The 12,342-nt window shown below is 39.0% G+C and overlaps 1 long non-coding RNA gene across 2 annotated transcripts; it reads right to left on the bottom strand.

Moving 5' to 3' along the window:
- Window positions 1–498: 498 nt before the first annotated feature.
- On the bottom strand, window positions 499–11,332 carry LOC143781211 (uncharacterized). Of its 2 annotated transcripts, none has more exons than XR_013216624.1 (4): window positions 11,143–11,332; window positions 9,851–10,093; window positions 3,058–3,090; window positions 499–550 (listed from the first exon to the last, which is right to left on the bottom strand). It is a non-coding gene; the product is annotated as an uncharacterized LOC143781211 (long non-coding RNA). The 2 variants fall into 2 exon arrangements; XR_013216623.1 differs by lacking the exon at window positions 499–550 and adding an exon at window positions 686–856.
- Between the last annotated feature and the right edge of the window lie 1,010 nt (window positions 11,333–12,342).

Raw genomic sequence — 12,342 nt, 5'->3', positions numbered from 1 at the left:
TTTCTTTATTGCTGGTGGTTCTAGACATGTATATCTGTACTGAAAGTGGTTTTGGTTATGTATTCTTTTGCTGTTTATGTTGATTCTGTACACATGTAACCATCCATAACTTACAAAATTTAGTATCCATGTTAATTGTAAATTGTTGTTGATGTAGAATATTTTAAACTTGAAGCTGCATTGCAGACAGTGAACCCACAGAAAGATTATATTGATAAATTGGGAAACATTTGTACATAGTAGTGTATTTCTATGTGTCTGAATTCTAGAGGTGAACAGAAAAATCAGATTTATTTGTTCCTATAAAACCTCTAAAAATCTAATGAAAGATAATTGCAAAAATGTAATTTCCTTTTTTGTGTGCAACCTGGTCTCCCCAGGATAAAACCCACAAAATGTATCATTACAAGCAGTTGCTAGAACTATGAGCTACAGTTGAAATGTATTGAAGGATTTTATAATCTTGAAGCTGCATTGGAGACAGCTGTACATAACAGTGTATTTCCATGCCCCTGTATTCAAGCAGGAAAATAAAATATTTTTTTTCTTCCTATAAAATGACAAATAAAGAAAAAAACATTACAATAATATCATTTTTAATGTGCATTTATTAAAGTAATAAAGATCACAAATCAGCAAATAACAGACATATTTGGTGTGCCTGTAATCATAACAACCTGCACAACACAGTGATCAGATTATTTACTGTGATCGGGAAATGGCGCAATTGATTTTTTTTTTTCCTTCTTTAAACCCATAAAAGAAGTATAAAGATTAATGCTGAGACCATATTCATATGTGGCATAAATGTAGTGTAAAGCTGCTGTTTTTTTCTATAGAGGCTTCTATGTAGAGCCTAAAAAATTAATGTAAAAAACCAGAAGTTACTTTTTTTAAGTATAGAAAGAAAGCTTTTCTTTTTTATAAAAAAAATATTTAAAAATTGTGGCTTCACATCTGCACAAAAACGTATCAAATAAGGGTGAAAATTAGAAAAAAAAACAGTAAAATTCAATAAACAGTTTGGTGCGGACACTTGCAGAAAACAAAAAAAACACAGTATTTGCGCTATGTGTGAACACGGCTTTACAGACACAAAAAAGTCAGATGTCATATAATGAAGCTTGCTTAAAAATGAGAAAGGTATGACTGCTATGATGAATGAATCAAAAAAATTGATCTATAGTTCTGAACTAGAGATGAACATGATGCACAGATGACATTACACCAGCTCCGGCTCATCAAAAGCCATGCCGGGAACACTGGAAGATTTGTGGGTCTCCCATCCAGCCTGCATGTAGCACTGGCCTGGATACTGGACCGGAGTCCCATGAATCAATTGGCTTATCTATAGTCCAAAATGTCCTGGATACAGTGGCACAGAAGCAGATTTGGGTATTGTGCATCTGCTGAATGTCCCTCACTGTCGTCACCCATCTGACATTTCCTCCTACCTGGATAGAGAAAAAAAGGTAAATGGGTGTGGCTTGTGGTGTGACTAGGGGCTTGGTCACAATTTGCTGGGGTTCATGCACCATGCCATATGATTTGTTCCTCTTTCTAATCTTCAAAACTTGCCGTGAATATTTACTGTGTATTTCCTACTCCTGCCATTGCAACTGCTGATTTAGGCTGTGTGCACATGATGCAGAATTAGTGCGGATCCGCAGCGGATTTTTCTACGCAGAAACGCTGCAGTTCCGCACAGTGATTTACAGTACAATGTAAATCAATAAAAAAAAAATGCTGTGCTAATGGGGCGGAAAAATCCGCAAGAAAACCGCTGCGGATCAAAAGTAGTAGCATGTTACTTCTTTTGGGCAGAACTGCAGCATTTCTGACCCCTTCCATTATAGAAATCCGCAGGGGTAAAAAACACAGAAAATCCGCACAAAATCCACAACAGAAACGCACAAAATCCGCGGCAAATCTGCACCTGCGTTTTCTGCCAGGAGAGGCAGATTTTGTGCGGAAAATTCTGCACCCCATCCGCAATGTGTGCACATAGCCTAACCCACACATCTTCTGCTTAGCCATTGTGCTCTGTATCTATACTATACTACTGCTGGTAACCCTATCCTGTTCAGAATAAATAAACAGAAATTACTCCCAGAAAAGGCATACATTTTAAACAGCTTGTTAAGAAGACATTGCTTCTTCTCTTTCAAAATTGCAAAACTTTTTGGATGACTTAATTAAAAGCTATTATCTCATCAATTTGCTAACAGTGATATTGTAGAATTATTTTTGGATGGCTTGATAAAAAGCTAAGGCTTCTTCATTTTGCAAAAAAATATTTTTTTTGCTACTCTCCAATCAGGGATAATTTTGGATCACCTTTTGTGAAAAAGACATCACTTCTTCTATTTTGACTGTATGTAGATAAACACCAGCAAGGCAGGCACACTTTTGAAACATTTTTATAATTTACAAAGGCTAAAATGTCTTTTTGTTGTTAAACAGGCTGTTAGTCTGTTAGAAACTAAAGATTACCATCCAATTAACCATAGCCAGCTATGTTGAATACGCTGTGTTTGCGTTAAAGAGCTCAAAATAGCTTCATCACATTGCTGGGTCATTTTTGTTTTACTATACAACGAATACTATAAAAGCAAAATGGCAAAAACAATTTTAAAGTTGCATATTTTTCAACATATCACTGCACCTGAATATTTTTCTCCCGTTTTTCAGTGCATAGTATGATAAAAGTATTAATGTCATTCGAAAGCACAACTTCACAACTTATCCAACAAAAGACAAACCCTCATGTGACTATGTGATTGGGAAAATAAGGGGTTAAATTGTTTTGCCTAGTACATAAGATAACACTGCTCTCCGGCCTCACAGCTGCTTGTTTGCCAGAAGGAATTGTGATTGTGCTTCTGAATGAATGACAGTTTGGACCAGCGGCACATTTGCACCACTGACAGTGCACTCTATGATGCTGTAAAGAGAGTCAGCTTTGCCATAAAAGCATCAGAGAAGTGCATGGGCTGAGAAGTTAGATGGATTGTTCAACTTCTGTTAGGTAGCGCTTTGAAATGCTATGGTCCTTACCTAGGAAAATGGCCACTGCAGCAGTCCATCAGCCTAGGAAATAAGCAGTAAACAATAAAATTAAAAATTCATCTGTTCTTGAGAATGAAAAGGAAACAACAAATAAATTAAATCACTTGAAAATAACCATTTAAACATATAATGGTTACACAACAAAAGAAATTAGAGTTGCCTTATTTTACATACATATATATATGCAGTGGGGAAAATAAAGAATTTGATACATCAATGATTTTGCAAGTTTTTCCACCTACAAAGAACGGAGAGGTCTGTAATTTTTATCATTGGTACATTTCAACTATGAGAGGCAGAATCTTAAAAAAAATCCAGAAAATCATATTGTTTGAGTTTTACATAATTAATTTACATTTTGTGAAGAGCTTCTCCCTTACTAAAGACTATTGGATGAATGAACGTAGAGTGGAGTCCATGGCTCTAAAGGATGCAGACTTTTTCCAGCACGGAGCACTGGTTACGTCAGTATTATTGTTGTGTTTCATTAGGGATTTGCTTGCTGTGTTTTATTAGAGATTTTCTTGTTCATCAGCCTAGCCTCAAAATCAATGTTTCCATGCAGTGACAGTAAAGGTACCTTCACTCTAAGCGACTTTGCAGCGAGAACGACGACGATCCGTGATGTTGCAGCGTCCTGGATAGCGATCTCGTTGTGTTTGACATGCAGCAGCGATCAGGATCCCGCTGTGATATCGTTGGTCGGAGCTAGAAGTCCAGAACTTTATTTCGTCGCTGATCACCCGCTGTCATGTGTTCACTTGTAACCAGGGTAAATATTGGGTTACTAAGCGCAGGGCCGCGCTTAGTAACCCGATATTTACCCTGGTTACCATTGTAAAAGTAAAAAAAACCCACTACATACTCACCTTCTGATGTCTGTCACGTCCCCCGCCGGCGGCTAACCTGCACTGACGTCACCGCTGTGCTCTGCTTTACGGCCGGCCGGCGCTGACACATTCAGTGCAGGGAAGCCGCCGGCGGGGGATGTGACAGACATCAGAAGGTGAGTATGTAGTGTTTTTATTTTTACTTTTACAATGGTAACCCGATGTTTACTCTGGTTACCCGGGTGCTGCAGGGGGACTTCGGCATCGTTGAAGACATACCCTGCAGGATTGTAATCCATGACAGCGTAGTGTGTTACTAACGGTAATGTTTGAGACTGTGATGCCAGCTCTCTTGAAGTCATTGACCAGGTCCCACCATATAATTCTTTGCTGATTTCTGACCTTTCTCTGAATCATCCTTACCCCAAGAGGCGAGATCTTGCATGGAACCCAAGACTGAAGAAGTTTGACAGTATTCTTGTGTTTCTTCCATTTTCTAATAATTTTGCCAACAGTCGTTGCTTCTCATCAACCTGCTTGCCTATTGTCCTGTAGCCCATCCCAGTCTTGTGCAGTTCTGCAATTTTATCTCTGGTGTCCTTAGACAGCTCTTTGGTCTAGCACATGGTGGTCTGGTTAAAGTGGGATTGATTTAGTGTGTGGACAGGTGTCTTTTATAAAGGCAATGAGTTCAAACAGGTGCAATTAATACAGGTAATGAGTGCAGAGTAGGATGGCTTCTTAAAGACAGACTAACTGGTCTGTGAGATTCTTGCTGGATATTAATGTAAACGGTATGCTTAATAAGCTTAATTTATTAACCATGTAACCGTATTGGTCATATATGGCTAAAAGTCTGCCTTCAGTTCCTTGAAATGTTTGTTAGTATAATTACGAATCTCCAATACCCTTGAAATATTTACTTCCATCCACTAAATCTACATTGCAGATGAGGAGGTCCGTCTTTTTGTGAATGCATAAGATTTTACAATATGATCAACAGACATCAATAATAATTCAAAAGATATTTCCAAATGAGATAAATACACCTTGAATAGCTGGAGTATTTACTTCAGATGAAACCAGTATCGTGTTTTACATTTTCTTTCATGCACTGCCTATCTGTCTCGCTTTCTAGCTGTCATGAACGGTTCCTGTTCCTTTAGGCATACGTAAATGTGAAGAAGGCATATAGAGCAGGGACACACGATGCTCAAAGAACTGAAGCGGATGCTTTGAGAACTGTTGATCGGAGCCTTTGGCTTTTACTTTTTATTGACTAACACAATGACGTAACTGCTGGGTTATCCTTGTGATTTTCCTGTGCTGATGCTTTTTGAATAAAGTGTTGATTTTTTTTTTCATTTGCGTTACATGTTAGAGTGATGGTTATAGAGGAGATACTTTTACAACATAAAGATCAATAGCAGGGTGCATGAAGAGAGCACGTATAACACATGAATGTAGTAAAGTTGTAAATGTTCTTGTTTAACTATTATTTTCCCATAGAAGGGAAAGGTCATCAGCTGTGTGAAGTTGGCACCCCATGTTCTCAAAAGATGAATAAAAATACACCATTCGTTTGTGCTGCGTTTGTGCTGGTTTGTGCCGCAAAAATGAACGTTTGCGCCGCTTTGGTTCCCGAGATATTGCGCGTTATATTTTTATGAAGCTCCGCCCACTTTCCACCCCATGTTCTTAAATTTTAAAAATGAATACACCATTCGTTTGTGCTGCGTTTGTGCTGCAAAAATAAACGTTTGCACCGCTTTGGTTTCCGAGATATTGCGCGCTCAATTTGCTGAAACTCCACACACTTTCCACCCCATGTTCTTAACTTTTAAAAATGAATACACCATTCGTTTGTGCTGCGTTTGTGCTGGTTTGTGCTGCAAAAATAAACGTTTGCACCGCTTTGGTTTCCGAGATATTGCGCGCTCAATTTGCTGTAACTCCACCCACTTTCCACCCCATGTTCTCAAATTTTAAAAATGAATACATCATTCGTTTGTGCTGGTTTGTGCTGCAAAAATGAATACACCATTCATTGGTGCTGGATTTGTGCTGGTTTGTGCTGCTTTGGTTTTTGAAATCTCGCACTGAGTTTGTGCCCCAAATCACTGTAACTGATATATGGATAAAGGGAGATAAAAAGAAATGAAAAACACCGGCTAGCCATAGCAATTTTATAATAAAAAAAATGTATAAATTGTTCCTTACTAGACCCCATACTTCATATGAAATTTCCTGCTTGTGATGCCCCTCCCCCACACACTGTAACTTGGTGAAAGGCCTAAGCAAATGTATGCCTAACAATCTGACTACTAGCTGAGAGACTCCCAGGGTAAATCAAGTGTACTTACTTATTTGAACTGAAAATGTGCTAAACTGTCTTGGTAGATTTCTGCAAAGCTATTACCTGAGCAAAGAAACTTTAGTTCAATCATGGAGTTGTACTTTTATCTATCTACAACAGTGTTTCCCAAGCAGGGTGCCTGCAGGTGTTGCAAAACTACAACTCCCAGCATGACCGGACAGTCAAAGGCTGTCCGGGTATGCTGGGGGTTGTAGTTCTCCAACACAACAAGTTGTTTGTAATTACAGTAATGCTTTAACCCATTAAAAGAGTACTCTGCTGCAAAACTTATCCCCTATCCCCCCCCCCGGGGGGGGGGGGGGTTTGGTACTGACCACTGGGACCCCCTGCAATCTCCTGCAGTCGCCCTCAGTGCTCCCCTGCATGGAGCAATCACCGCCCTGTGCAGAGTGACTGCCAACCACAGGGCTTTGCTGTGGCAGGCACGCCCCCACCAATTATTACTATGGGAGAGGCAGAGATACACAATACACTTTTCATCTGTAAAAGTAGAGAGAAGTGAGCTTGCTAAGAATAGGATTATTTAATCTCAGTACAGTGATCCCTCAACACATACAATGGCCCCAACATACGATCATTTCAACATATGAAGGACTCTGTTGAATGCAGCATCACCTGCTGCTCCAGTATGGTTTTAACATACGATGATTCACCTGGAACTAATTACCATTGTATGTTGAGGGACCACTGTATCTTAACTTTTAAAAATTATGTAATCAATTATTTTCCATATAATAAACTGCATGTAAAACTAAAAAAAACATTTTTTGTTTTGATCAGATGCCCAGGAAGCCAGCCTGTGACTATGATGACATTATAAATGTCATCTGTTCTTCACATGAAAAAATTATTACAGGACAGGCAATAGCATTCCCCTCAGAAAAAGTATGGGTAGACTTGTGTCAAAAATTAAATAACAAAATTTCACCAAAAAACCTTTACACGTTTGTAAAGACAAATCGGCACAATGTATGGGAAGCCCTTGGTCTGTACAAAGATGTTACAAATATCCCAAAACAACCTTCCAACAGTGAGAGCTCAGAAGGAACAGAGGACAGTCATTCATCAGTTCAGTGCTATGACATTCAGTTTGAGTTCAGTCTTTCTTTTCAGAGCTGGATCAAAATTTGGCCTGAAAAAGTAATTTACAATGACAAATCTATGTATGCTGATAAAAGAGAATACACAATCTTAAAACCTGGTACATGGACTCACATATTGAATGAGGAGATCTGGAAAAATATCAAGTCATCGTGCACACTTAAATTCAGGAGGGCAAAGGTTTATCCAAATGTTGTATCTAACTACATAGATATAACAGGGTGCTGCACAGAGTGTGATGCACAACTATCCATAAAAGTTGAAGCAATACCAGAGATTGCTAAGCCAGTAGTGCTTAAGTGTATGATCTGCAATATTGATGACAGTCTCCACACAGGAAAATCAAAACGTAAATTATCAGGAGATTTAAGAAAAAGGTTGTCAAAAGAACTCTGGGAAGGACGAAAACAAGCACATGTATGGCGAGCAGCTGAGGCTTATAAAGTTATGGATGTTGGTGACCCTGAGCCTAGCCATCTACCAAATCTAGCAACGTTAAGAAAAGCCAAGCAAGAGATTGGCGAAAGAGAGTTAATGCACAAGGACCCAATTCTTTCATTACATCTCCTGAAATACAGTGTTCCTCACACTGGAAGCATACACAACATTGGTCTAGATAAATTTTTTTGCCATTACTGGACCCCGTCTCAGATGCAAGTGTACCAAATAAAGTCAAAGAACTTGGGTTCCTGTGTAAGTTTTGATGCAACAGGTTCAGTAGTGAGAAAACTAAAAAGACCTGTTGGCATTTCTGGACACATCTTTTTGTACCAAGGGGTTTTGTGTTCGAGTGGAGATCATATGCCAGTAGTGCAGATGCTTTCTGAGAGCCATACTATTAATTCTATAGCACAATGGCTGACAGAATGGAAACAAGCAGGTGCTACTGTTCCAAAGGAAGCAGTTTGTGATTTCTCCCTCGCTTTGCTTGGAGCTCTAGTTAAGGCTTTCACTCCTTACCCCGACTTGAAGACATATATAAATCAGTGTTTTGGAGTGTTGACCAGGAATTTTGCATCAAAACTACCACCATGCTTTATTAGAATTGATGTTGCGCACTGTATCAAGCTTATTAGCCGATGGGAATGTCTGAGGCAAGCTGGAAACAGAGTAAGGGAATTCTATCTCAGAGCAATGGCACAACTTCTACAGTCTACATCACTTGATGATGCGAGAGAACTCATTCATTCAATTTCAGTTGTTGCTTTTAGTGAATCAGAAGGGAATGATGACAGAGGCACACCAGTTTTATCAGAGACTAGCAAAGTTCAACTGAAGAGGCGGATTGCAGAGGGACGTGTTTTACCCACTGTCACTGAAGATGACTATGGAGTAGAGATGAAAGAACAAGAGGATGAGCCAATTCAACCATGCCAAACAGACCTGAAAATATGGGCAACAGAAATTTGTGAAAGGAGTAAGATGCTTGCAGCAAATCATGGTGACCGAGACAATTTACATTTCCTTCCAGAACTTGTTCCAAATCTTTTAAGAATGGCATGTTACCTTCCACTTTGGACAGCCATATTGGTTCCACACTTTAAAAGTGTGAACATGACAGCAAGTTCTGCAAATGTTGAGGCTGAATTTAAGAACATAAAAAATGGACTCTTTAAACATGAATGTCTCCCTATTAGAACCGACCGATTTGTAATTCGTCACCTTGAATTTATGGAAGGCAAAATGAGACTTTCCTCAGTTCTCATAAAGAAAACCGAAAGCAGTGAAAATATGAGCCAAGAGAATGGGCAAAAAAACAGCAACTGTGAGGAGGATTCACAAGTTCACATAAAATTGGGTGATGAAAGTAGCTTGCAGGAGCAGCCTGTTGAAAATTGGGAAGGTCTCAGTATTCCTCCAAAAAAGAGATTGTCCTACCTAACCCCATGTTCCGAGTTGCTGCACATGGACACAAAATTTAACCGAAAAAAAAAGGTGAGCATTTTGAAAAATGGTAACCATCTAGCTAAAAAACCAATACAAGTAAACAAAAAGCTTATAAGTATCATTAATACCTGTGCATTTGATTCATTTTGCCAGTGTCTTTGTTGTGCATTCTGGGACAGTGGATTATTTTGCAATTATGTCAACAAAGAGAACACCGTTGAAATTTTTGAATTGGTGCAGACAATTGTGACAAAGGGAGTTGGAAAGGAAGTTTATACAATGAGGGCTAAAATACTGTCTGGAATATTTGAATATGTTCAGCTGAAGTCAGGTGTGAGGCAGGTCAATGCTGAATGTAATGTTGCACACATAATCTCAATGACAATGAGACAGGTACCAAGTGTAATAATTAAAACACAGTGTTCTTCTGTGTACTGCGATAGAAATATAGCTAATTCAAGAGCAATCCCTCTTCTGCCAATCAATATACATATTTTAGAAACTAATGGACTTAGTAAACTTCAGCTAGCATTGGAAGATGGGCTACACCTAAATGTTTCAAAATGTCTAAAGCCATTAAAGTCACCTCAAGAGTGTCCAGATGGCTTGAAAATTCAGGATGATCTTCATTGAAATTCCTTTGCAGTGGTTCGGTCACGCACAGCTGCACCACTGGACAAGTACTTTGTATTGAAATAAGTGCAGAAACACAGTATACACTGTCCGAAATACCTGTGAACATACATCTGGACAGTCATTCATTTGTGCTACGAGGGGTTGTTGCCTTCATTCCAGGAACTGGCAATATGTCTCTTGGTCATTATGTTGCCTATTGTAGAAGAAAATGTAATGGCTGGGAGAAATATGATGACCTGTGTGACTTTATTACAACAGCCTCTGCAAAGACCAAGATACAACCCCATGTTGTAATATTTACAAAGGAGGAGTGAATATGTGGAGAATCTGTCTCATCATGAGTCCCGTGGCATGTCACAGGCTGCAAGATTGTTGTGGAAAGTTTAAAAGTATCTTGGCACCAAACAAAGTGTTAGTAACGCTTTCCTCTAAGGTTGTATTGGTGCTTAAAGTGTATGTTTAAAATAACCTAAAATATGCCTTACCAATATTTTTTTATTCTGTTAACATTTTGTTAATGTGGATTTCCCATTATGATTAAACCGTTTCATGGTTCTTTAAACAGTTCTGCTGTCTACAAAGTTTCATCTGTTATTGGTAATTCCATTTTTATCTGTGTTTGATTTGCAAAGATTTATTAAGCTCTGAAGGTCCTGTTTAGTTGGACAGCTATATTAAAATAACAATACTTTTGTTTTGAGCCAGACACAAAATCATGGTCTACCACGGTTTTGAGTCCAGCAAGAAAACCGCATATGGAGCAAAAATTAGCCAACTAGAGTCACTTGCGGACCATAGAAATGAATGGACCGTATGCCCAGTATGCCCAAATGTAATGTTAACCCAGCCATATTCACACTGCAATCCAAATCCATCACACACAAAGTGGTGATGTCTACGGTCATTGCATATTTATGCAAAGATTTTCATAGAAGATGACAGTCACTTTACATAAACTGGCCAACGTCAAAAGTAATCACTTTTTTTTTTTCCCTGGAATTCTTTTTATAGTGCAACGTAATTTGGCTAAACAATGTTTGCTAGGTATAATGGGCTTCAGGGCTGGTGCAAGGGTTTTTGCCACCCTAGGTGAAAGCTAATTTTGCTGCCCCCTTGACCCCGCCCATTGGCTCCACCCATTAACATGCCCTGCCTTACTACTGGGGTGAAAATAAATGAATGACTACAACCAATGGCACTCGTGCTTAGCTGTAGAGGTTATAAATCCAGGAGTAACCTGACCTTGTTCCTCAGTGATGGTGCAAACTCTTTACTAGTCTGCGGTTCCCTCCAGGGTGAATGGTCTGGTGTCACGAATATGGTGGAAGCCGAAACTATCCCCACTCAATAGGTGAGAGTGTCAACTAATGCTGCTCAGGCAATAACCTCGACTCTGCATAATGAAATGTAAACAGACATTAGCCCCCACAGAATGCCGACCTCTGGCTTATGACATCACTATGACATCGCTGGAGGCGGAGTTACAACTCAGGTAGCAGAGATGTACATACAGACATTACCTCCTCTGCCAGGTATAACCTCTTCCCATCACTGACCAGTCACGGTGTATGAAGTATTAACCCTGTGTATGTCATAATAAACCATGTATGCTACTGTAATCCCTTAATGCTCTATTAACTTCTCTGATGACCACTATGTTTTTTGATGCAACTAAAATGGGGCATTAGCAAAGCTAGCACTCAATGTCTCGGGAACCAAAGCGGTGCAAACGTTTATTTATGCAGCACAAACCAGCACAAACGCAGCACAAGCGAATAGTGTATTCATTTTTAAAATTTAAGAACATGGGGTGGAAAGTGGGTGGAGTTTCAGCAAATTGAGCGCGCAATATCTCGGAAACCAAAGCGGTGCAAACGTTTATTTTTGCAGCACAAACCAGCACAAATGCAGCACAAACGAATGGTGTATTCATTTTTAAAATTTAAGAACATGGGGTGGAAAGTGGGCGGAGCTTCATAAAAATATAACGCGCAATATCTCGGGAACCAAAGCGGCGCAAACGTTCATTTTTGCGGCACAAACCAGCACAAACGCAGCACAAACGAATGGTGTATTTTTATTCATCTTTTGAGAACATGGGGTGCCAACTTCACACAGCTAAGGTCATCCTATTAAATTTTGAAACACTCGTGATTTTTTTAAGCAAAAACTCTCTTTTATTTGGGGGAGTTTTTCTTTTTCTGATTGTGATTTACGAAATAGATTTGAAGAGTTTTGAAAGTGTTTTTTTCTTTGATTTTCATTAGATATATTATATAGATTTCCTGCATTTGCCCTGAAGAAATAAATGACCTGAACAGTCTTTTTTTCAATCAGGCATTTTTCAAACAACTTCAGGAGAAACAAAGTTTATAAATCTGTTCATGAGCAGAAAAATGTTGGGCTATGTGTACACAGAGTATTTTTGCTGAGTTTTTAGAG

This window comes from Ranitomeya variabilis, chromosome 6 (genome assembly GCF_051348905.1).
Source record: "Ranitomeya variabilis isolate aRanVar5 chromosome 6, aRanVar5.hap1, whole genome shotgun sequence".
In the NCBI taxonomy this organism is placed as follows: domain Eukaryota; kingdom Metazoa; phylum Chordata; class Amphibia; order Anura; family Dendrobatidae; genus Ranitomeya; species Ranitomeya variabilis.
Note: the sequence above shows the minus strand (reverse complement) of the source record. Positions and strands in the feature narration are given on the sequence as shown.